At 42.0% G+C, this 27,282-nt stretch overlaps 1 protein-coding gene across 3 annotated transcripts in view; it reads left to right on the top strand.

Moving 5' to 3' along the window:
- The window catches only part of afg2a (AAA ATPase AFG2A), an 86,502-nt gene that overhangs the window by 41,792 nt on the left and 17,428 nt on the right, over nt 1–27,282 (top strand). The gene's annotated exons all lie outside the window — the stretch shown is intronic.

Here is a 27,282-nt window from a genome sequence, read left to right as displayed (position 1 = left end):
GCAGGATATGACGGGGAGAAGGGGGGGGGGAATGAAGATGAATGGAGGATGTAGGGGTGTCAATGCAGTCATTGTCAGCTGTTGGTGGTGGAGAGGAGGCTCTAGGGGGCCTCAGCTGTTTGAGAGGAGGGGGGGGGGGGGGTGCTGAAAGAGGAAACGAGTAGAGGGTAAGTCATTGATTCCAGTGTGATTCCAGATCTGTTTTCCATCACTCAAGCGCCCCTGCAGAAGAGTGAAGTCCACTTTTAAATAATGATGAATCCTCATGTGATTTAGTCAAGAAGATTCCATTTACTCACAACTTGGGATTTCCCGTTAGGGTATTCAATCAGGTTTGGGGTCGTCACGTGATCTTTGTAAACAGTGTCTCACGTTGGGATTTAAAGACAGGTTTAGAAGTTCAAAGAGGGTTAAGTTGGAGTTTCAAGCCAGAATTTAAAGTTCAAATCAAGGTTTCAAAGCTGTTGTGTTTTCAAACACGCATTATGGATTTAAATTGGAATTTCGAGACAGAATTGCAGTTTTAAATTTGAGTTTCGAGGTGGTTTCAAGAAAAGTTCAGGGTCTCAAATTAGAGTTTCCAGTCATTTTTTTTTATTTTTTTTATAAACTGGAGTTTAAAGACAGATTTAGGGTAATAGTTTTAAATAAGGACCGGCTAAGTGTTTCAAATTCTGATTTCAAAACATCATTCGTGTTTCAGGTTAGCTTTTGAAACAAGCTAATCCTTTGAATAGGCCTGCCAAATAGTGAGTTTACATTTACTCTTCAAAGTGCTAAATGTTAGCATCCCCCGCCGTGCCAACACACACTGTTTTATCCAAATGGATCGATACAGTTTTGGCAGATTTCCCCGGGTTCAACTTTGTCGACCTTGTGACGCACAAAGCGGAAAACGTGAGCGTGGCCCATATACGGTGTGACTAACACATCTGAATCAAACACAGAAAGACACTGAGGAGAACAGCCCGTTCTCTCGCTTCCTGACAGATAAAACAAAATGTTCCGTTTCATGTTGTTTATTCCACATCTGCTGGAAATCAGGCCCAGGGAAGCATTGCGCCGTTGTGCGTTCTTTGGCAGCGAAAGCAAAAATAAATAGCCAATCAATCGACGGGAATTTCAGGCATGTGCTTTTCCGCCCGGGGGATTTGATTTTAATTGAAGGCCGCTCTGCCAATTAATCATTTTGCCGCTTGTTCCCTCCAATGAATGTGGTGGCTTTTTAGCCGCGGTCGGAAGTGGAAAGACGTGCGAGGCGGCCGCATTCCCCAAACCGACTTGCGAGAACTTCAAACTAGGTTACATGACAAATAGAAATGGATTTTTCTGTTTGTTTCTTTTGAGAATTTCAGCGTTACACATTTAGACGACAATGTTTTTTCGGGTTTCAAAGAAGGTTTTCGAGAAAGTGTTTAAACAGTTTTAACGACATGACCACCACTACCACCCACCCCCCAAAAATGTTCTGCTGCTTTACTGTTTCAGTTATCTGGCAATTTGTTTTAGAGCCTCGCTATCAGGAGGCTCAAGTCCGATTACGGCTGTGCAGATTACTCGCAGATGTTTTTGTTTTTCCTTTGTTGTTGTTTTGGACCAAAAGTGACCAATTTCTCAGATCGCGGAGAGAGACAAACAGAAGCCACACAAGTGTTCTTGATACAAAGAGTACGGTCTCTTCAAAGATGAACTCTCTGCATTGGAGATAAGACGCCAAGCGAATGGCTGTAATGCCAGGCGGCAGTCTAATAACCATACTTTTAATCTTAATCTCTTCATCTGAAACATGAATTCACATAAGGAGGTTTCAAGTAAGGCTAACAGTTAAAGACCAGTTTGAACTCTCAATTTGGAGTTTCTAGGATGGGCTAGGACTTGATTATTTGATATTTTCAAATAATGGTTTCAAAACAGGGTTAAAGATTTTGACACCAAGTGAGGTTTTCACGTTTTAAATTTCAAATCTGGGTTATGGTTTTGAATTGTATTTTCAAGACAGGATTAGGGTTTTAAAATGGAGTTGGACTATCTTGGTTGGCGTTTCAAACAAGGGTTACCCTTTTAGATTCGGGTCTCGAGCCTGTTTTGGGATTTCGAATTTGGTTTTGAATTAGCTATGCCCCAGCAAAAGGGCTTCCATATATGGAGCCTATGTTTGGTCTTTGCAATGAGAAAGTGGTAGAAATACTCAAATGTGGAAGTAGTTTGCCAGATAGTGAGCCACACACCATGTTGGAAACTGTTCATTTGTTCATCATTCTTTCTCTTTCCCACTGAGTTATAAAGGCATTGGAAGACATTTCTGAATACAGAGCTACCAAAAATATTTCTTCTCATCTCCTCTCACCCTAAAAGCAAAGCCATTGCCCTGCAGTGTACTTTACACACAGGAGAGGGCGCCAAACCTGACTTGCAAGCCTTGTTGCATTTTTTCCTTGGCCCCTTCATAATCTTCATGTATGTACCTTCTAAATTTCATAATTCAAAAGTTGTCTCTTTTATTAGTTGCAAAACTCACAACTTGCATCATTTGAAAGTCAAGGTATCACTGTCATAATTTACTGTTCATTCTTTTGTGGACTCCGCTTTGTGAAACGACTGCTTTAGCACAAACTTGACTGTGCTTGTACGTGTGTGTTGTTTGTGCACATGCCAGCCATTTGATTATGAATTGGTCGAAATTCATATTTGTAGCAGAATATCTTGGAGTTTTTCCCACGGTGTTTATCCCGTTGAGCACGCATCTGATACAGCGTTGGCTACCAGGAGTTGAAAACAAGCGCCCCGCAACCATAAAGGTGCACATTGATTCTGAGCAGCCTGAACATCTGCCAGTATCAACACACACCGTGCCCCCACCCCCGAGCCGGTGTGGACGTTGGCTAATTGCAATCACGCTCCAATTGCACCCCCGTGTAATTTGGGGGTTGCTTGGTAAATATTCGGATATTAGCTCAAGTGGCGCTTTGACTTCCTTCTTTGCATTCAAAGCACACGTTAGTGATTGCCGCTACGCCGGTTTGCATCTCGCCTCTTCATCACTGGCGTTTCCCATCTCGGGGCCAGGGAGAAACTCGTGTGACCTTTTAAAGTCTGTTAGCATTTCCCCCACAAAAATATAAACTGTTTTCTATGAGGCGAAACAAACTGCATTTTTCTTATTTCGTCATTATTGCGATTGTGATTTAATGATGTTTCAAGGTCATATATATATATATATATATATATCTGAGACGTGAAGTATTATGTTCCCTCAAGTTTGAAAGTTGGGATGTTTATAAACAATAGATGAAAATTGTTAGGTTAGACACATTTGAGAGTTAATAACTTGGTCAAAGGAACTGGTCAAATACAAAGGTAGCAGGTGCATGGACAGTTGATTTCATTTTTGCCTATTAAACTGCTTAGACAGCTCATTGATTTCATTATGCATCACTCGTTATATTCCAAAGATATTCCAAATATCTTTGGAAAAAAAGAGATGTGCTTATGCGACGTGAAAGTAATGATTTTTTTTCTGGTTGGGGGGGTCAGTTTGAACAAGGCGCCTTGCTTTGGTGACATGTTGAACAATCAAACATGACTTTGCCGTGTAGTTGGGTTATGATGTTACGCAACAGTGTATAACAGCCAGATAATGTATCGGCTTGAACAATGCTGTGTCCGGTAACTCAAGCAAGATGGCTTTTTTTTGTTTTGTTTCCCGTGACAAGTAGTCATTATGGAGCTGAGACCAAATGTGCAAGTCATAAGCAAGTGTCAGGTCTCCAAGTCGTAGCTTGGCCATTTTGTACTTGCTTTCTTGGCCTAATAGTATCACATCGTTGGCTTCTGCCATAAAGGCTTCAAAGGGAACGTGCAGTCCTGCTCGAGATTGGTTGTCAATGCATTTTTCAGCATTGCTCCGAACTGAACGCAATGTTCTCTATGTCCACTGCCAGCATCTGGGCTTTTACCAAGTATTCCAAAGTCATCATTTTGTTAGGATGCAAATAAAGAAAGTGTTGTGGCGCAAGTTAATCTACATTGGCAAGACAAATCCCCAAAAATCGCGTACGTGCGTGCTTGTGTGCGTGCATGTGTGTGTGTGTGTGTGTGTGTGTGTGTGTGTGTGTGTGTGTGTGTGTGTGTGTGTGTTTGCAAGCAAGTAATTGGATATGGATGATCTCTGGGAAGTTGTGTGTCTCACAGGATGGAGGATCCCCAGGCAAGTATCAAACTTCAAGAGCTGTATTAGGATCAGTTTACGTGTGTGTGTGTGTGTGTGTGTGTGTGTGTGCGTGTGTGTGTGTGTGTGTGCGTGTGTGTGTGTGTGTGTGTGTGTGTGTGTGTGTGTGTGTGTGTGTGTGTGTGTGTGTGTGTGTTTGTGTGGTTCGGTGAATCAACACAGACTTAAGTTATATAGAATCGGTGCAACTAAAATTGTGATTAATGATTCAGATCAAACTTCAGATCAAGATTCTTGTGCCTTTATTCAAAAACAGAGGATTTCAAACTGACAGTGGTGAAAGTGTACAAATATAACCAAATTATGATTTTGACTGGTTTGGGTTGTAACATCTGTCAGAAAAGGCTGAAGTTTGTCTACTTTCACGGATGAGAATGTAAATCGGTTCATATTTACTACTGATACACTGAGATTACTCAATTTTAAGATGAGTAAGGTTTCCAATCGATTATCAAAAATAATTAGTTTGATAATTGATTAGTTGTCTATTCATTGTTGCAGCTCTACACCTGACGCCTGTTGTGTTCAAAGCAATTGTCACTGGCGCCAAAGTGTCTGCTTTAAAAGTGACAAACAGGTAAAGACTGAATTTTCTGTTACTTCTTGCAACTTTACCAGATCTTTATGTGAAAGAGACAATATTAGTGCTCCAATGGGATCCCAAAAGTACATATTTCCATGCACAACTCAAACGATTCACCATATTTGTTTTTTTGTTTTTTTTTGCTGTGTACTTGCGTTTCTGTGTGCGTGCGTGTGTGCGTGCATGCATTATAAAAGGAGGAAATGAGAGCTCTTTGTGTTACCTGGCAGACAATCCTCCGGCATGTGTCGTCTTGCCTTTTGGCAAGCCGAGACCACCGGCGTCCTTGGAATGCTCTCCATTCAGGAAATCTCGTTTATTCTCATGAAAGGCAGCTCCCCTCCTGCAATAATGCTCCAAAAATGACATTTTTCCACCCCCAAGAATGTTTATTCCAGGTTAGCTTTAGAACGCTAGTAGAGCGTGATGTTCGATCAAGTGACAACGGGTGTAGGGTAGGGGTTCTCAAACTTTGCGGGGCTCCCTTTACAAGAGAATGTTTCTTTAAAGGTCCTCCAAATAATTTCACAGGGTTTCTGGGATAGCTAGACAGACAGACAGACAGACAGATGTATAAGCAATGGCATTTGGGGTAATGTCAAATATATATGTACTACTTCTATCAGAGCTTTTAATTGGAAAAAAAGCTCATGTTGCTAGAATGACTTGGTTTCATGTGTTTTTTTTAAGCATGATTTGACATCATTCAAATTGTTTGGTGGACTTCCAAGTTACATCTCACGGACCCAGGTTTGAGAATCACGGGCAGAGTGTATATCGTACAACAGTACGCATTAACCTCTTTATCTGTCCTCTTCAAAAAACAAGGAGCCATCTTTGCCCACATCCGGACACACTCACACCGAATAGAAGGTGGCTGGGGAGCAGCTGGCGGGGCCAACAAATAATAGCCTCTTTGTACCTTCCCAATATCCCCTCCCGAAGCCCCCCGGGCTCGTCTCTCTCTGCGCTTCAGGCTTTCCAAACACTACATTAAATGCTGCTTACAAGTGTAAAGGTTTTAAGTCTTTGAGGGGGGGATTTGAAATGGTAGTATGCCAACTAGAACCAGTAACGTTTTGATATTGTTTCCTTTTCCGTCTTTGTTTGATAAAAAGGTTTGAGAGAAGTCTATTTCCACGTTTGGGGGACATACCAAACAAACGGGATATTATTTACGGTACAATGGTACCTCGACTTATGACTGAGCCATATTTATCAAAACGCATACCTTTTTCTTCTTAAAGCCTGTTAGCTTCATGCTAAGACAATGCAAAACACCATAAATGGGCTACCGACACTTGGTGACGGAACTAATTAAATTCACAAGTCAGGTCATCACGATATTTTTGCATGTAGGAGTTAACGCTATCTCGACATAGATCTATAGTAGCTAGTTCGCAAATCAAATGAAACCCCAATTTCTACTCGGTGTTGATAATGTATCTGTTGCATGGTCCTTCTACGTTAAACACTTGACGGACAGCGAGTAGGAAAGCCATTATTTTGTTTCCACGCTTTTCCAGATTCAAAGACTTATTAGAGCAACCCTGGTGGAGAGAAAACACCAACAACAAAGCAAGACAGAAACACTGCGAAGGTCTTTGAGGCCTCTCAGGCCCCCCTGTTGCTTCTTGGCAGAAGCCTCACTTCATTTCCTCTTTCACAATGATGAATGGCCGTGTGAGAGGGGGAGCTGCTTCATCCTATATTCACGTGTGTCATCCCCAAGTCATTTACGGCAATCAGGAAAATGAAAAATAGCAGTGTATCAAAAAACATTTGACAGAAAACAAACATGCCCGTGTAAGTAAATTGGTTTAAAAGTTTTCCAATTTAGGCTACATTGCAACAAGTGCAATCACATTAGCAGTTTTTGTATTCTTGTATCTATGCCTTTAAGGGGCATGACCAAGTATGCGACTTCAGGAAGATGGTTGGTTCATCTTTTTGCATTTACACGAGTTGTGGCCTACAGCAGATTCTTTCGCCTTGCAAGCGTTGTCAGTTTTCGTTTGATTACTTGTCCTGTTCAAAAAAACATTAGAAAGAAAATTGGCTGTTGTCATTGTTTTGTTGGGCTCATTTTATACTGCACCCAGATGCCACAAGATGCCGCCATCGCACTGGCTAATAGGAAAGTAGTAATTGATGTCACAATTGTATATTAAAGTCAATGGATCCCGACTGATCTTCTGATGGTGTGGGTCCAGAGGCCCACCACTGTCCTTCAGGCCACATCCCCAAACTAATCTCCTTTATCTTCCTCCTCTTCCTCCTCCTTGTGGTGATGGCCTCAGGGAGATGTGTGGATAAGCCCTGCTCTGATCCACCCCTTCACCCCCCCACACACACACACACAACCCTCCACCCACCACCCCCCTCCCTCCGCGGCCCTCGGAGCTGGCCGGCCTTCTCTTTTGGCTTTCCCCGCTTCCTTCCTTCCTCAGCTCCTCCACTAATAGCTCCCTTGTTCCCGACTAGTCGGGGGGCTGCCAGCTGAGCGGTCATTCGTGGAAGATTCATTCTCGGCATGCTAATTGTAAACAGACAGAGAGAGCGAGTGAGAGAGAGAGAGTGAACGAGAGAGGGAAAGAGTGAGAGGAGAATGGAGGAGCAATCAAATCCCTCTATTTCCTCCCCTCGCGCATATCTGCGCCATCTTTATGGCTTATCCGGTTGCTGCTTTGCGAGCCTGCCTCCCTTCTCATCTAGCCGCATTAAATCACTCCGTAGTTACCGCGCACCAAACGTTGCGTTGAATTACTCAACTCACTCAAATGCTTGCCTTTGGGTTCCATTTGTGAAGATTTATTCTTCTAGTCAATAAGATGCTTTTTAGGGCACACTTGCTCCATTTTCCCCCCAATTGACAGTTTTTATCCAACTGGTCAGCCCTAAAGTGTCAAGTTAGCTTGCTGTGCCACTGCGTTCGAATAGTATTCTCCACTTTACTGCAATGATCCTGCTTCCCATATATCCTTACTGAGAGGTGAATGCATTTGTTGGCAAGTCTTTGTATGCAACAGTTATCTCTTGGTGCTGTAGTAGATTTAGATTCTTTTGTCTTTCAAACTGATTTGTAACAGGATTTTCGGGGATAGTTTCTGGACACTGGTACTCCATAGTCTCTACTTTCCTGCAGTGCTCTGTGTTCTTGCTTCTCACTTGTTGGGTTGGATGAAATCAATTTGCTTACTACTGTAATGAGTGAATGCAGGAATGCACTGCATTCGTGCCGCAGTGTTAGACATCCTCTGTCTCCATCTGGAAGTCAATACAGAAGAGCCTATTTCGACAATTCATAGTCTCCACTTTGCTGCAGTACTTTTTTTTTCTGGCAGATTTTTTTATTCAGGACTGCATGCTTAGTTTTTGTTTGTTGTCGTAGCAGCACCTGAGCACGCAAAGAACATGTGTTTGTGTGCGGTAAGAAGATAGCATGACACATTTGCGGCCGAAATTATTAGATTTGTTTAAATACAAAGTCGGTGGTGTATATAGCGTTTCCACATGTCCGTGGAAAATAAGGAAATAGCAATTCAAGGCCAAACAATCCTAATTAGGTCCAGCACCTCGATGTCAATAACAGCGTGTTTGCAGAAATCTGTCAAGTGATATTTGTGTAATTTTGCTGTAAAACAAATATGGCTCATTCCGAGCGTTTCCTAGGTTGTGTTCAACAAACGGCAAAACTCATTCGACAATCCAAGCTGTTAACGTCTCAAAGTAATAACCCTGCCAGTCTGCTCGGCAACATCAGCGTAACACATTCTGTCAAAACTAGAACCTTTTACAACTCTGTCTTTCTGTAATTGAAGGGCTCAAGCCACTCTGCAGTGTTGTGTGGAAATATATATATATATTTTTTTTGTTTAAACCTAAAAAAAAAAAAATCACATCCTGGTGGAGATCAGAGGCAAAATAACTCATTTATAACTTCTGAGAGGACCTCATTTTTAAGTCAATGGTCGTAATCTTTTAGCAGGCAGAATTCCATGCATTTACTACATTAAAAAAAAAAAAACTTCTTTAGAACCAACTCGGGATGTTTTAAAGATGCCTATTAAGGGGGAAAAAAAAGCAGCCTGGCCTCCAGCACGCACAGCATGTCCTCAAACATATAGTTAGCGTACAGGCTTTTCCTGTGGTTAATTCCTGTGCCAATACCGATTTATTCCCTTTTTAAAAGCAGAAAAAAGGTCCAAAACTAAAAAAAGGAACGGCTTGACTATTCTCTGTGTCGAAAACCTTCACTTTGCGCCTTGATTATGGTGTATGGTTTCTGTCAAAGATAAACAAAGCGCGCTAAATGCGGCGCGGCCAACTGGTCCGATCCCCGAATGAGGGGGCGACGCGGAGAAAGCAATTAGGAAGACGGAAGCCACTAATTAGAAGCTGCGTGCCCAGCAGACTGCATCCATTTTGTTTTCATCAGCAATAATTGAAGAGCCGGCTTTGCTGTGCCAGGCCGCATTCCAGCGCAGCTGCTTTGCGTGCAAACTGGACCGTTGCATCGTTCCTCCCGTTCCACCTCGTTACGATATTTAAAATGATAGTAAGATAGATGGTTGAATTGATGTTTTCTGCAAGATTTGCACAAATGATTCTGCTTCCTGGATTGATTTCTGTGGGATTGTAGCCAATGCGTTTTGTGGATTGCGACCGTGGGGGAATTGCACTACGGTATGCCGGAGTGGTTTGAGTGGTTAACCGACTTGCTTAGGGGAAACGTTGAGCACCTGAGGGAAGCCACAAGGCTCATTTCCACATTAATGTTGTATATTTGGGAGAGTGACTGCTTGACATTGTTCCATTACTGTAAGATGAGGTTGCGCAAAGCAAACCCAAAAAATACAACCATATATTCTGCTTTTTATTCCCGCTTTTTAAAACAGTTTTTGGGTTGTTTTGACAACATTTCAGTCACATACTTTTGTCAAAATACCCCAAAGATGAAGAATTATAGAACACTTCACCAGTGGTGAAGTCTGAATACTTTATTACATGACCTAAGTAGATGGAACAACAAAGAATGCAAAACGTCAGCGATGGCTTGACAAATAGTTTTGCGGTCATTCTCTTTTATTTGTCATAATGCCTCTGCATGATATTGAATTAGGCTGTATTTCAGCTGTCGAAAGTGGCTCTTGATTTTCATCCAGCCAAGGGCAGAGAAACTTGGTCTGTTGGCTGGGTGCCTCTTAATATGTCAATTAGGTTCACTGTCATGTCTCAGTCGGTCGGGCTTGGGAATTATATTTTCAGAAATGAACAGATAAAACATTAACTTGGATGTTTTATTTCCGTCTGAGAATATTCAGTTTGAAGCCCAGCAATGGCTTTGTACGGAAGAGGATTAGGGCCAGTGAAGAAAAAAAAACGAGGGGTGGCAGGAAAGTCAGAATTCTGACTTTATTCTCAGAATTCTGACTTTAAAGTCGGAATTCTGACTTTATTCTCAGAATTCTGACTTTATTCTCAGAATTCTGACTTTAAAGTCAGAATTCCCCATTTCTGACTTTAAAGTCAGAATTCTGACTTTATTCTCAGAATTCTGACTTTAAAGTCGGAATTCTGACTTTAAAGTCAGAATTCTGAGAAAAAAAGTCAGAATCCTGTCACCCCTCGTTTTTTTTTTCTTCACTGGCCCTAATCCTCTTCCGTAGCTTTGAGTGTCAGAAAACAGAAACAAAAACACAAACTGAAGACTGGAAGCATCCGTGTAAATTTACATGGACAAAACACTTGTTGGGAATTTTGCCTTTCACCCTTAAACAGCACTTTGTGCAAAATGGACTGAATTGTTAGTTGGACTTTTGAGGTCAAATCAAGGTCACCTGGAAAGCTTACTTTGCATTTTAGGTCTCTCATAAAATTTCTCCCTGAAATCCCCTAATCCCTACTAAGTATAGAAAAGTGACACACACCAGATGCATGAGAGGTTTATTGTCCTGTTCTCTTGCAATACACAAGTGTGTCCTCCATCTTCCTGTCATTGCTTCCTTCCCAGTCACAATGGTCGCGACAAGAGGAAATAGCTCAACTCCCCATCTAATGCTTTTTCCAGACCGCAACGAATGCTTGAAGGAGGGGGGGTCTGACCTTTCTCAAAGTGAATGTTCCCCGCCTGCCCTCCACCTTGGAGTTCGGGAAATGTACAAAACAGGATAGCGCAACATATTTCTTAGGTCAACCCCTTTTTTCCATTTGTTTGAGAGAGCAAGATTGGGAATTCAATGACATCATCAGCCAAGTTTGCTATTGGTTTTCCCCGTGCAGTCATTAGAAGAGGTCTTCGCTTTACGACAATGTTCCGTTCCTACGACGGCCATGTAACGCAAATTTGAGTGACTTGAAACATCGTTTTTGAAGACTTGCTCAATCGCATCTGCCAAACTGTTGCTTTATATGGAGTGAATTGAGTTTGCTCTAAGATGAAGTACATTTTCCACGTCATTGTCGCCTACAAACTCTGAAACGGTACAAAAAAAAAAATCAAGTCTGTCGCTGCCTCTTGTCATAAAAGAAAGAACGAGCAGTCAATGGATATGTGTCGTGACCCGGCCTCTATAAATACATACATGGTGGGCCCGAAAGCCGCAGAACACGCCACAAAAAAGAATGGCTCCTTGCAGTGGAAGAAGGTAGCGGCCACTTTGAGCCCGTCTCAAATCAGCGCAAAACACATGTTGCCCGTGTTATGGTTAGAATTAGCATCCCGGATGTGGGCTTCATCCCGTTGGCCTCGGGGCACAATCAAGTCCATCTCAAATTAGTGGGCTCTTTCGCTCTCTCACTTTCCGGAAGACAGATAATTCGCCCTTGATTGTGCAGCAAGAGGGGTGGGGGGGGGATGGGAAAAGCAAACATGGCCAGAGTGGGCCAGGCCGAAAATAGAGACAGGTGCAACCAATGAGCAGCCATTGCCATTAAATGCATCAATACTGAAAATATACTGCAGAAATCTATGCAACATCTTGTGAAGATGGTCAGTAAGACAAAATGCTATCCAGTCCATGCACAGTGAATCCATAACCGTACTCTCCATAACCTCCCTAATTTACGGGAAATAAATTCAGTGTCCTCACAGTCGAGACATGCGACTTCAACTTACTTCCTTTACACCAATTATGACTCTCTTATTAACCGATGCTCTGGGGCCATCTTAGCACAACAAATCCCTAAGTCACGACGAATAAGAGCAAGAGTAACCTCGACATGTGTGTAGCTGTGCTCTTAAGCCCTGAAGGCTGCGGCAGAGAGAGAGTGAAGGCCTTCTGCCCATTAATTACAGAGCGGCCCTTCAGCCGTTAGCCTGGACCGCCTCAACATGCACAGCACATCCGACCCGCGGGAGAACACTTGCTTCCTTGAGGCCCAAATAGCAACACAAAGCCCGTTTTGCTTGCTGCTCAATTTTCTCGGTGCAACTTTGCCTCTCAAATTGCAGCAAGCAAAATGAACACAACGTGTGCAAAACTATTGGGACGTGGACTGTTCTAAAGTGCTACGAGTCGTTACCGTATCTCTTGGGCCCTCTTTTTAGCTTTCACCCTTTCTAGCTTTCAACTATGTAGATGACACTTAGATCAACGCTAATATCCTGCTTCAGCAAATATTGTTCAGTCTTCCGCAACAACTCTTGTTTTGACCATTTTGCTGGGTCTCTTATGTGCAAGAAGCTAGTTTCAATTGTTCACAATAATGATAGCATTGCATCAGGAAACACTGCTTTAGGAACTTGTTCTTGACCTCCATTTTTTCATCAATACGTAGCCACCTATGGGTTGGAAACTGTACAGTTGGCTGTTTGCATAGCGGTGGCGTAAAGCGGGCCAAATATTTTCTGGTGAGGAAAATTCTGCTTCATCCTGCTCTGCGATAACTCAAAGGCTGGGAAATGTTTTCCTTAATGATCCATTGAGCATGTTTTCCCAATATGATTGTTGATTTTTAACCACAGAACTAGTCATTAGTATGCATGTCACGCATCAATCTGGTTTCTATGGACTTCTTAGGTGCCGGGTGTTTACTGCTTGCTGTGGAACAATGGCTGTTTGTGGCTTGGGCGGAAAATTCACACATCCTCCTTCACTTCATCCGTCTCTCGGCGTAAGCCTCGGTCTCTCCGAGCAGGCTTTTAGCGCGATCGCCAGTCAATACAGGAAGCCAACGCATTCATCATTCTCCCTGAAAACACACCTCCAAGTTGCGAGTCTCATTCCATCAGTCCTCCGCAATCCCGTGGGCTTAGCCCCCATCTGGCATCAGAATTTTTTTTTTTTTTTCTCTGTGTCTGTGCTATTGCGGCTAATTCCTACACGCTAAAGCGTTCCCGTCTGTCCGTGGCCCATCGAGACAAGATGGTCACCAGGTGTCTTCCTGTCTTCAAAGTGTTGGCGTCGTTAATCATGCCCCGGCCCCCTTTTTGCGCCGCCTGCACATGTGTTTTATTTTCCTCGGGCCCTACACACCGCACATATACACGCCCCGTACGTCCATACGCTGCGCCAGTATATTTTTGGATAGTCTGTGGCCCAGCTGCATTTCCTGTGGGGTTTATGTACAGTTTGGATGAGATTGAAACCACATTGGTGAAGAAGGGAAAGATATGAATGCCACCTTAATGAAGTCACCGTGATCCCATTACAGACATGGTTGGTTTATAAGGAAGATGCACTGCACCTCCATCTGACAGTTATTGTTTCTCAAACTTGGTTCCTTGTGTCCCTGGGGGTCCGGGGATCATTTTTAAAAAGCACATATGCAGACCAGAATGCCAGTGAAACGTACATAATAAACCAGATACTCCTCTCTACCTTAGGTTAAAATGTGTGATGATTTTTCTTTAAACAAAAGGTGGATTATTACGCAAGTAATTTTTTTGAGGGTATGAGTTTGAGAATATACGGATAATCAATTTTTTTTCCAATCATGGTGTCGTTTCCTAATGAAAAATGTAAAGTTGTTTTTTGGAAATTTACTTTTAACAATACGTCTTCATTCTCTTTGGCTAACGGTCCAGCAAACAGGAACGGCATTACGCTTTATAGGAGTAATGTACATTTTCCGACTTATTATTCCCGGCAATTTAGGTTGAACTCCGAATTAAAGGCATTGGAAAATTGAGTTTCCTCTGTAAAGTCACAAGTTGATAAACAGGAAGTTGTAAGCGCATAATAGCCGACGCCCTCGGCGACCTTGTGACGTGGATGAAAGGATTTGTGTGCGTTTTGGGGGGAACCTCGTAGAAATGTCACCAATACGCATATCCTCAGTGTGAACTCCCTGAATGTCTGTCAAGGCGACTGCAGCCATAGATTTGACTTGGCACCAGAGCCAGTTTCATTAGCACTGCAGAGGGTTGCACTCCCAGTGCCCTCACTGACTCAAAACCAGCAGAAAAAGCACCAAGGGAGGTGAAGGGGTCCGTGGTTTATTTCTGTTCATTTAAATTGTCAAGGAATAGATTGGAAGGAGGTGCATGTTGCAGATGCCAAATCAGTAATGCTTTCCTCCAGCCTGGGAGCAGGCTTGAACGCTGTACCGGCACTGTGGAAGAGGAAGTTCCAAGCCTTGGGAGTTCCACGCGTCCTGTTTTTTCTCACACCACCTAAACACCATACCATTTTTTGACTACCTCGGAAGCAGGAAAATATGCGGAACTACTTGCTTCTAGTATTCTATTTCACGCAAAACTGCAGTTGTTTAGAACTTTCTGACAACCAGTTTTTTAATACCCCCCTTTCACGCAGCTGTCCTGCCTGCGGTACTACTTCAGAATTTGCACGTCGACTTAAACTCCTTATCTAATGTCAGAACCTTTGACACGAAGGAGTAATTCTGTTTTTCCCCCCACTGCAATACATGAGGAAATATCCAGCATTGATTTGATAATACTTTGGAGGCCGATAAATTTGGTACTTGAGTTCAGTTTCTTATTTGATGTCACACAGAACAGTGACCACAGTTTTACAGATATAAACCAAGAAAATTGGCTTTTCTCAAATTTTTTAAGCTGCACATCCTTGTCAATAACCCAATATAGCCATTTACAGCGACAGTGGAAGGACCAAAGAGTAAAAATAGCCTCGACAGTCCATGTCAAAAGGGTTGGAATTCAGACTCTTTCCTGAACCTTTTAGGCCATACAGCCCTTTTAAAATCCTGACAGTCCTTTCCCCCCTTTTTCCTCTAAATTAATGAGATTTTTCAGCTCAACTTTTAGAGGCCCCCCTTTAAACACTGTCCTAAATAAACCAATAAAAAAGCAACACAACAAAGCTGTTTATAGCCAACAAATGCATCATGTTTATGAGTTGTTGTTTTTTTGTTACAGGGGAAAACAATCAAGAATTTAGGGTGAGAAATACCAGACAGGCTTGACCCAAAAAAAAAAAAAAGTTTGGGAATCCCTGTACTAGAATGTCATTTACGTCACTCAATCATGTTCCCATCACTATTATTCAATATTCCATGGTAACACAATGTTCGCTGTGTGAGTAGCCGAGCCCTCTCCCCCTCTTCTTCCTCCTCCTCTGGGAGCTGATAGAAAAGGAAGTTTGTCAGGGGTAGCTACGCTCCTTTGGTTGCTGCTATTTAGGACAACAGGAAAGGGTTTGTGTCTGTCTCTGTCATCCTGCTCCTCCGCCTCCTTCTTGGCCTGCTGTGTTTATTCACGGTCACTCTCAAACACTCCAGCTGCATTTCAGCCCTCTCGACCCGATTGGTCTCTCTCTGACCCTGATCGCTGTCGGGTATTTTTTGTCTGTGGGAACACTGTGGCTCCTCTAGTTTGAGCTCAGAATGGAATATGTTTTTGTGCAGACTTTTGGTTTGGTATTTTCCAAATGAAATAATCACCAATATGCTATTAAGGGTGGTTGTTCATCTCAATATGACATTTTGTGTACTTTTATGTTCAACTTTGTGGGAGCAATTTGAGCAAATGAACTTTTTTTGTGTTTTTAATCCTCTAACAAAGGCATGCTTGGGAGAATCCATATCTCAAGTCTCAGCTCATTTTACAGACGTTCTTCTCGGCCGATAGATCAATATTTCCACAGAAAGCTTCTAAAATATTATGGCTTGTTTTATTTGCTGGAAAAAAAGGAATTATCTCACAAAAGAGCTTCAACATTGTCCCAGTAAATGTAAACAAAACTCCTGTTTGTCACCAGTAGGAATTCCCATTTGGGCATTCAAATGCACTGTTGTGACCTCTGCAGCTTGGGGAAAGGCCCTTTTCTGTTCCCACTAAGCAAAGCAAGGTCACAAATATTCCCACAGTCCAAAATCTTGTCTAAGGTCTTCCCCAGAATGCTGTATTTGAGACGGCTGGGAAATATCTGGCTAACAGCTTCAAAATGTTCCCATCAAATGTTAACAAAATGTCTGATGACCTTCTGATTTGGACCGGCATTCCATTTATCAGAGACATAACAGCTTCTTCCCATGGAGTTAATGAGTTCATCTTGTCCTCTTTTGTTTTCAATAGTGTTCTTTTCCTTTCCTAAGAAAGTGAGGTCCTTTTCTTTACCTCTACTAGTTTTGTCAAACTGGTGATACGAGTTTATCACAAATGAATGTATCTTTTATGGTAAAGGGTTGATTTCTTTTTTTCAACTATTGAATATAGAAAAAAGTCGAGATGAACTCATTACATGTAGAAGTATCAAGGCAGTATGCCGTCGAAAATTGTAGAAGTAAAAACAATATATAAAAAAGCCCTAGGTTGTCTTAAAAAAAAAGGGAAAAAAACATCAACCCATGTCGCGGTTCTGGATGTCAGTACCAATCATCCCGAGCAAAAAATAAATAAAAAGTCAAAAATACCAGCTTTGACTAGCATTGTGAAAGGGGCTTCTGATGTTACTTTCAAAGCCGAGTAATTCATAAATCGACTTCAACCGTCCTGTTTCATGTCTTTTTGTGCCTTTCACACAAAGCAACAAATGACAAAATAAAGTGACAAACAGTGTGCGGCACTCGATTCAGTCTTTCAACTTTTGTTTTCAATGGACCTACTGTCCTAATACTGTTGACCATATTGTGACTCTCATGCCTGAAAATAAATGTAAGGAGGTGTGTGGCGTTCATCTGGCTTCCCTTAGCTGCCCTATAAAGTCCTAAATAGTGCGTGTGTGTGTGTGGGGGGGGCTCAACTTTTAACCCTAACGTATAGACCCTGTAGGCCCACTTCAAAGGGTGAGGACATCAAACAAACCAGAGCGCTGTCGATGGTCAGCGAGGGAAAAAAAAAAAATCCCATTTGTCACCCCAATGACTGATATGCACTTTATCTCTATTAAGCTACTGGGGGGATAAAAGGATGAGCGGGGGTTTGCATTCCGCAGTCTACATAAATATGAACCGTTATGTCATAAGGAAGGACTCACCCCCCTATATTTGATAAAGACGCCATCTGTCTATGTGCGTTATTCCTTCCCTGACCTGATCTCTCAGCACACACACACACATCCCAGTCCCATCACCGGCACCAGCACCACCCCATAGTCCTGACGCTAGCTTGTCTGAGTGGCCCTCTGCCATGCATTCCTCCCTTCCCTGTTTGGCCTCTGTCTCAGGAAGTGGCCCAATTAGTGGATAAACACCATGGAGGGGGTGGGGAGTGGGTGAGGGGGGGCGGGCTTGTCGCCAGGGTGGGGGTACCAATTAGGACTCCTGGGTCTAGACCTTAGCATTGCATCTCAACCCTGTATCATTTCCATAATATACTCCAATGCCGAAGGAAAGTGGTTACACGTGTGGATAACTGAACATTGGTCTCAGGCTGGGCTATGGTCCACAAAATTGGGGGTCTAAGGAAAATGTGAATTGAATTATTGTCGTAAGTACAATCCGTATGAGGGCAGGTGCACGAAATGAAGAAATATGAAGCAATGACTCTGCTTTATCTTGGAAAATGAAAGCTCTGAATAGAGGCGTTAAAATGAATCGATGAACCGACAACCAATTATCAAAGTAATCGACACCATAAGAGCTGATTGATTTCATCGAGTAATAATATAAATGCTACCCCGCGAAATAGCGCAACAAATAAAAGATGGGAGATGGTCAGGTATGACCTGAGGGCCATACTTTGCCCACCCCTGCTCTATATCTTGACATAATTGACTTTGCCACTTTTCATTAGCTGCTGGCTAAAAAGCACCCACCGTATGATTGAAACAAACCCTAATGCCCCATCACCTTAGTTTATTTTTGCTCCTCCCCTCACGTCGCCATGTCGAAATGCATGATGGCATTTTAGTGGCAGCTAACGCTAACTGTGCTCAGCGCATGGACAAACTCAGGAAGCACTTAGCTTGACGTATGACACCACCATGACCTCCGGGATGAAAACACAGCAATGTGAAAACTTAACAAACAGCAGAGCTCTGCTCAATATGGCTCCCGACTTCCAGGTTAAGTCACAGGAATCAATCATGACAACCCACAAGAGGAACGTCCCGACAGCTAGTGCCCTGGTCATACAATATAGAGCAATGGTCTCCAACAACCGGTACGCGGACCATTTTGGACAAGGCCCCTTCCAGTACTTGTATAAAATAAAAATATTTTATTTTTAAAAGTGAAAAGCTCTCTGTTCTGTACATCCATCTATGTTGGACTCTGGACACGTCAAGTTGCGATGTGTCGGCCGCCTAGAGTTACGCTACTATTAAACTCCCAAAATAGCAATATGTGGTGGGTGGCTGTTATACATTTATACAATTTCATGAACTTTAGATTTTTTGTGTGGTGACTTATAGAAGCGCATTTCAGGACAACGTAGCTAATACGTACAGTTACACAAAAATGCAGCTTTGCATTTATTTTTAGTGAGATAGCATCTAAAAAAAAAACTACCAGGTTTTTGTTCCTGCTCACATCATTTTTGTAAACTCAACTTTTACAGTCGTCATATGCTTGCTCCTCAATGTTGTGTACTTTCGTCTCTGTCAGCAACACTACCTATTTGTACTAGCCATTTTGCCTTGTTCCTATTTTTTCTTTGTTCCACATTTCTACATTATAGGGCTTTTTTATTGAATACAAAAGTCTCTTTTTACAGTAGATTCAGACATACTATGCTTGCTCCACAATGTTATGTTTGTTTTCATTGTTTTGTGATGATGGTATGGTACCCTTAGATTTCTGAAAAGAAACCATTTGTTTCGCATAACGTCTTTGAGACGAAACTATGGAGAGAAATCACTTGACTTTGGATCAAGGCTAGGCACAGTCATTAATGTGAATGGGTCCACAGCAGAAATACAACCCTGGAGGGAATTGCGGTTATCTCCGCACGAGCTGTCCAAAACCATATCGTCTGGCCCCAGTGCTTAAACAGCACGCCATCCATTTTGAATTAAAGCAGCGTTACCTCTGCACGAGTCGCTTGTTTGATTGAGCAAGACCCCCTGCCGCCGACCCACCTCTGCCATATTCCAGTTATTTCCACTGGCAAATATGCACTCTGCATTCCACCCCAAGGAATGACGTTGTTCGCCATTCCCGGGAAGAGTCACTCAAGCAACAGTGCAATTACAGTCACCGTATCCCCAAAACTCGCAGGGAACCCGCGGTTGAAGGAAGAAATGTTACTCGATAGGTACAAATTATATGTGTAGAGTCGACGTTTAGATGCAAGGGCCACTTTCGGCTTTGGTAGAGGAGACGTTAGCCATATTTTAGCTCCGGGGATTCGACGCTAATGCGCCTCCTGAAAAGTATTTGCAGTCTTATCGAGCTGGCAGTCAAGAGGCAGGATATGCGCTGCTTTTTTTCTTTTTCCGCACTTGGCGTGACTTGAGAGTAGCGTTTTGCGGCGGTGCGAAGCAGTATTCCATATGGCTGTCATCGTGGATGAATTACTGCAAGCGCTCCCCCGACGCGGAATTGGAAAAGCAGTCTTAGGGCACATTTTTTACACACTGATGTACAAAGTAGTTTGTTGTGCATATGGTGGAGGCTGTACATAGGAAAAACAGCAAGTCAAAAGTGCTCGACGGTGAAACGGCTAAAGTCAAACACCTTTTAAACAAATTATTTGTACAGTGGAACCTCGAACTGGCGAAAGAGGTCGTTAGAGACGACTGACTGTGTGATATTGAAATACTTTTTTCTTGGCCTCACAACGCCAAATATATAGTCAACAATAAGTCTTAGTAGTATAAATAGGTAGTATAAATACATATTGGTGGGATTATTTTTTTAATCATAAAACTATAATGGGACATTTTCATCTTGTAATAGTGGATAATTCATTTGAAATAAATTTCATTTGTTCTTTTAGTTTTTCTTAAAGTGTGTGTGCGTGTACTTGTGTGTGTGTGCACGTGCGTGTGTGTAGTTTTGGGTGTAGGTGTGTGTGCGCACATGTGCTATGACAACAGACAAGCCATCGCAGTCTTCAGAGTGGCTATTTGTCTGTCAAACTTAATCTCGGCACGCAGTTCGACTGGAGGTGGCTTTTACCGTCTGTCAAGCAGCAGAGGAAAGAAGTCGGGGGGGTTCCGGAATGGAGTGGGTATTTCAGTGGGTGGAAAGTGCCGCATACCATAAATAGCTTGACTTTCACAGCTAGGAATCCCATTTTCAGTGGGAGGCATGTTTTTTTTTTTGTCAGGTCGGGTTTTTTGGCCCTTCTGCAGGAAATGACTATTTACGTTGATGTGTAATTTGGACGAACTGGCCGCACGACGTGTGTCGGTGCAATTGAGATAGTATAATACTTTTACGGCCTTTGGCTTCCATGCTCCCATTGACACCCTCAAAACACCAGCAGAGGCTTTTGGAGGTTAACCCTCACACCTCCTTCTTCCCCCTACAAGGCCACAAGGTGCCATATGCGCCTCCGGTATTTATCTAACCAATCACCAGCTGCAGTCACACCTCTCCACCTGGGAATGATGGTATTTGTTGTGCCTATATTTTATTTTTTACAGTGTACATATGCACATAAACTGCAGTCTTCTCAGTGAAGATATTTTCCGGGTGCTTAGAATACGAGGGAGTTACAGTAATGGGGAGGGAGGGCTTCTCCTCCGGGTTTAGGGGCTCTGTAAAGGTCGTAAGTTCTAAATACTCAATGGCGACAGTATAGCTATCACGTTCTTCCTGAACGCTCCCAGGCTATCTTCAATTCCCCCTGCCTCCCCTCCTGTTTGCTTGCTCTCCAAGCAGCCGTTGGCTTCCTGTATAAACAGGAAGTTGGTTGGCAAAAAGGATGTCTGGTAGGCTGCAATTGTCGCAGGGTTTTTCCTTTATTGTTTTTTTTTATTCGGGCGACGTGTGCATTCCACTGATAAGCTCCTTTTAACTGTCATTTTAAAGTGGAATCAGATTTTTGGCAGGTTGCATACCAAAAAAAGTTACAGCAGCTGCGGTTAGAAATGAAAACGCCGCCAAGACAGGCCGCTGTAAATGACAGACACAGTACGAAAGGACCCAAAAATCTGAAATGACCCAACAGTTGATTTGCTGTTTGTTTTTCTTTTTTATGTAACATCATTAAATTTAGTGATGCCCATCTGTCTAAAATATGTAATTCAAATTTAGTGGCAATTTGAAAAGAAATCTGTTTTCAAATACCCCAAAAATGATGGCTTTGAACCAAAAGGACCAATTTGATTTCTTATTTTATGATGAGTCATTAAACTTTGCTGCTAAACATTGCACACACAATGAGTAAAATGATGTTTTTAATGATTTAGCATCACATTATCTGCCACTGTCTGTAAACATGGTTATAATTTGGTAGCCATTTGATGAAATCTTTAGTATTAGTTTGTATTTGAAGGAGCTCTGGCCCAAATGACCCTCAAACGTCCACTTCTGAGCAAAATGGCAGACTTCCTTTCACATTTCCAACATGGCTTCTTGAGACTTTTTTATTCATCTCCTCATGATAGCCATGTCTGCACCATGTATTGACACCTGGAAATGCCTCAAACGGCCCAAAAATTTGTTACAAATCAAAATGACAGACTTCCTGTGGGTTATTATTTTTTTTTACCCTGGCTTCTGAAGACATTTGGTGGGTTTCCTCATGAAAGACATGCCAACCAAAATTCAGGCTGTTCAGTGAAACTCTTCATAAGCTGACTATATTTTTTGTTGTTTTAACGGCAGTGAGCTTTTCTCATTTTATGACAAGTCATCAAACATTCCCACTATTCTCAAGCCACATGCCACAAAGTTTTTTATTATTATTTTATTATTGGCCTACCTGTTCTGTTCAAAATTTGTTAGCCCTTGTACAGTCTATTGACCAAGTTTGTCTTTAAAGAGCAAGAGAGAAAAGAACAAAATGTCCCTCAAATGTCCACTTCAAACCAAACCAGCTGACTTCCTGTGTTTTGTCAGTCATTGCTTCTTGAGACATTTTTGAAGGTCTCCTAATGATAGATACGCCCACCAAATTTCATGGTGCCAAGTGACACTCGTCTAATTCAAATCTACTCTTTGCTAGCCATTTGTAGTCTAAAATGTCTGATTTGACCCCAAATAGCACTTTCTGTGTCTTTTCAGGCATAAATCCTTAAGATTGTTTAGTGGGTATACTCCAGACAGACCTGCCTATCAAAATTCATGTTGTGAAGTGAAACTGGCCACAAGCGCTCGTTAAGCATAAAGAAAAGAACTGTTGGATTGTTGAGGAAGGTTTATGTTCGCCACTTTAAAACTGTGGCTTCACGTCAAAACGTGTCTAACGCAGCAAAGCCGTGCAAGGGAGCGTGGGGGGGGACAGCCCTCCTGGAGTTTTCCCAAATAGGCCTCAACTTTACATAAATGTCCGTTTATAAATGTAAGTCGCCACACAGAGTGTTGTTTTAACAGGAGTGGCGTTTCCCAGGTCTCAGAGGTGGCGAGCGGAAAGTAAATAGCACAAGTCCCCCCCCCCTTTTTTTTTTTTTGAAGAGATGAGGATTTGTAAGAATCCTGTGGACATGCCCCAACATTAGCTGGCACCTCTCCAGAAAACACTCCAGATTTTCATAAGTTGGTCCTTGGGCCAACAAGATCTTTACAACCTGTTGTAGCAATTTAATCGGTGAAATAAATATGAGTAAAATGATAAAAGGCATTATTTATTTATTTATTTTTTTATTTTTTTATTCCGGGCTATGTGTTTGACGGCTTTCTTCCAAACACAAGTCATGTCCAGAAAAATACAAGAGTGTACCTTATACCATGTCATATTTTGTTTTATTAATTCAGTATTTTATTTTTATTATGATATTATTAAACCCTCAAATAAATTAGATTTATATAAGTTGTCAAATATATTATTTTGTAATATATAGTATCTCTATTACTAAAACACATAATACATAAACATGCAACGAATTCATACAATTCAAAGATCGGTACCTAAGTGAAAAAAGTGCTACAAGATACAAGTACGCATACCATCGCATGCAGCCCAATTGTGAATTTGAGATTGTACGTGCTTTGGGACGTGTACATGCAGCTCCTGCTCTCAATGCCACTTCCTGCCAGCCATGTGAAAGGTGAGTCAGGAGGGTGGAGGGGATTGGGGGCAAGCAAGTGGTGCACCTCTTTCTCTTCCTCCTCTCTGAAGGAGGAGGAGCACATCCGCGTTTGCCAGGTGTTCCTTTTGTGGTCCTCACCTTACACTCTGGCAGCAAGGCTGCAGTGTGTCGCACTTTCGTGCATGTCGATGTAGTGTGTGAGGAGGAGGAGGAGGAGGAGGTAAAATAAAAAGGTGTCATTCTTTTACAGTCATTTTGCCCTCAGGCACGGTGCTCTAAACGTGATCTGAATGTTTGTACAGCAAATATGTGCCAAATATCATGTGTTGTGTTATCAATGATGGAATGGTTACACATAATCTCGAAACCCAAAGATGAATTTAAAACCTTAACTACTTTGAAATCCTCTTGTGAAACCAAATCACGTCTTGAAACAGTCATGTTGAAATCCAAACTTGAAATGAAAAGCCTTGCTCGAAACCTTAAACCAGATTTAAACCCCCTAATTTGAAGCCCTTCCACTTTTTTTGAAAGCATCATCCAATCTTGAAACCCTAATTCTTGTTTGAAAGCCAAATCTGATTTAAATCCTGGATTTCAAACCCTAGCCTGAAATCTTTATCCGCCGAACACAGTCTTTTTTTTCGTTTTTGAAAAGCTAACTACTTCCTATAACGTAAACCCTGGAAGACTAAATCGAATCCTGAATTTGAAATTTTAACTCTGTCATGAAACCCCATCCAAGGTTTGAAACCCTTACTGGTTTGTAACCCAAACTTGAACCCTGCTTTGAAATCCCAACCATATCTTAAACCCTAACCCTTGTTTGAACCCTTCCCAGGCCCAATTCTACAGTTTAAAAAAAAAAAAAATCCCTAACCCTGGGTTGAGACCCATTTTTGAAGCCCCCACCTTCTCCTGGGAATTGTGAAAAAAACTCCTTCTCAGTCTTTAAAAGCACCAGCCTGAATGCCTGTTGAGTGTGTGCATGTGTATATTTACCCGGCGCAGGTTCACCACTTTCAAGGGCGCTGTTACGCTTCACAGACAAAGCGCTTTTCCCCAGAACATCAACATAGTCCTTATCAAAGTTGGAATCGCAACTGCCTTACACACGCACACACTGTACGAAAGCTGCACATTCATGGAATCCCCACACATTGTACCCGTATAACTAGAAATATCATTAGCAAAGCATTTTTCTTTTCTTCCACCACCCCAATCCAACTTCCTAAATGCCCTTGTCAGGACGTAAATCTAGATAAGAAAGGACAATTAGCTCAGGCACCCTCATAGGAGAGCGTTTTGAACCCCCGAAAGATTCATATCTCTGAGGAGACTCTCAACTCCAATTGCAAGCAGATGCCAGATGTTTTTCTGGCGTGAATGCCAATTGTTGGCCATTTTAGGGAGCTTCATCTTAAATGAGCTGGGAGGGATATTAACAATAATAAAAGTACAGGAAAACTGCTTACTGTTTTGAAGATGGAAATGTGATGAAGAGGGATGTGAGTTCAGTCAATGCCTTTTAATATTCCCAAATTACTCAAAATTCGGAGCTTATTTTTATTGTATTACGTAGATGTTATGCTGTTAAAAAAATCTTGTTGGTCAAGCGTACCGCATTTTTTAAAAATAAATTAGCAGCAGTCTGTGTGTGTGCCCACAAAGAGCAAAATATGAGCTCGTCGACAGGGTGGACATTTTTAGCCCAATGTTAACCCATGGTGGCCATTTGCTGAGCAACATGTTTTAGTTAGCCAGCTGACTTTAGACAGTTAAAAAAATATTTCTAAAAGGCTTTTTCTCCAAATTGATATTTCTGTACGACAGAGTGGGACAATGTTAAGCTTGACAGCTTCCAAATACACATAATTTAACGTAAATAATGAATATGTGTGCAAATATGTATTCTCCAACTAGCCATTCTTTAACCTGCATGAAAGAAACACAAAATCTTTTTTCGTTTTTGAAATCAACATTAGAGGTCAGTTATCGCATGACAGGGTAGACAGCAATTTCAGAGTACGTGCATAAAAAAATAAAAAGCAAAATGACTTGTTCAAATCAATTTCCGATTATTTTTCAATGCCATTCATCCAAAATAGTGGCATAAAAAATTCCAGCTGTTGCTGGCCATGTGAAAGGGGCTACCCGCACTCGTATTCCTGTCCAAACCCTCACTGCTGAGCGCCGCAAAGTGGTTGCTTCTTATTATTTTGAAAGTTAAATCGAACCAGAGGTCAGTGATCTCCAGAAGTAGATTTTGGTTGTTTTGCACTCATTGCAAAGTCTTTGCGTTGAACCGGCGAAGGCGAGGCATGTTGTTGGAAGAAGCAAAGACTTTCAGTTTTGCGCTTTGTTGATATGGAGATGGACCAGTTGACAGCATGTGAATAGACCTGTTTATCTATCTTTAGAAAGGCAAGCTTGTTGTGTCCGTGCCAAAAGGGAATCACCGAGATCCGGAGTTGTTACACAACCTGAGGCGTGGCGTTCTGGCGGAGAGAAGACGTGCTACAAGGCCACTAGATTGACTCACTATTGTTACCCTCTGTGGAGTGATAAAGAAGCAGCAAAAAAATAAATAAAAATTCAATATTCAATGTTTTTTTTTTCAATTGCTCACTAGTCCTGTCAGAGCCGTAATGGAAGAATCTGAATCAAAGCATTTTTTACAGTTAACCCCCGCCGAGTCACATTATACAATTCACAAATTCATCTATTTGTGTTTTTTTTTTTTTTTTGCCCTTGGGAACCTATTCTTAGCACTTTGATGGAAACCGCACCTATTTGCTAAAGATGGCGGAATACATGTCGGCAGATTAAATATGACAACATAGGCATGTATTCTTCGTTATCCTTTGGAAAAACAATTAATACAGCTCAACTGAGGATCTGAGAACCATCTCAGTGCAAAAAGTGGCAAAAATTCAAATTACTGTCAGGAGGTCATTACTGTAGGTTTTTAAAAAGTGCAATATTGGAGAGGGTTTTTTTTCCCCCCCCATTAACTCACTTTCCAATATGATCGTTACTACCGCCGACGATGACAAAAAACTGCTAGGTCGACTTTGCGCCTCCATTTCGTTTTGATGCCATTTAGAGAACTGCAATTTGTTGTAAAAGCAGGGGGAAACGTTGAAACTTTTATCTCGCTGAGTTTTACATTTCTTGAATAAATGTACACATTGATTGTATCTGTTTTAGTCCTGCAATTTGCTCTGAGAAAATCCTAACACCAAAGTGGACTTGGCGTTGAAAGCCTGGCAGTGCAAAGTCTTATAAAAACATTGTGCTAAGCGCGCTAGCCGCAAGATGATGATTCTTATTAAGCAGCTTGTTCTTCAACCGCCGTGACGGGAGCGTGCAGGCGGTCACGTCTGGCAGTCTCCGTCCGGCTAGTGCGATTCAATTACGGGGGCCCGGCGTTTTTACTGTAACACAAATACAGAAATAGATTTCTGCTGCCGCTGTTTGCTGGGCAGTGTTGGGTTTCACTGCGCCCATGCCAAGGTCAGGAGACTGAAAAAAAAAAATAATAATAAGAGGAGGATACAGACTACGACTTGTGAAGATAGGATTGCACCTCATGCCAGTATTACATTGATTAGTTTCTCAGTGTATTTTTTGATGGCGTTATTGTGTTACGTTTCGTCTTTATTACATTTGGTCGGGTTCGCTTTGTTTGACTGAACGCGCCCTGCCCACCAAGGCACGACAGCAAGTGGACTTCTACAGTTGTTGCTTGTTGTTGTTGTTTTTTTCTTGACACAATATGACTGTACTTTATACTTTGTGCTTTATCATGGAAGAAATTTCACTTAATTTGTCAATCTTTCACGCCACTAATGTGGTAGAGAATTATTTGTGTATGTTGTGAGCGTCGCCAGAGAAACATGCAGTCCTGGCCCGAAAGCATCAATTAGCACCGGTGCCCCCTCCCCTCAGTCCACACACCCACT

This window comes from Syngnathus leptorhynchus, chromosome 2, assembly GCF_054491065.1.
Source record: "Syngnathus leptorhynchus isolate UIUO chromosome 2, UIUO_Slep, whole genome shotgun sequence".
Taxonomy (NCBI): Eukaryota; Metazoa; Chordata; class Actinopteri; order Syngnathiformes; family Syngnathidae; genus Syngnathus; species Syngnathus leptorhynchus.
This window is presented reverse-complemented; position numbering and strand designations above follow the sequence as displayed.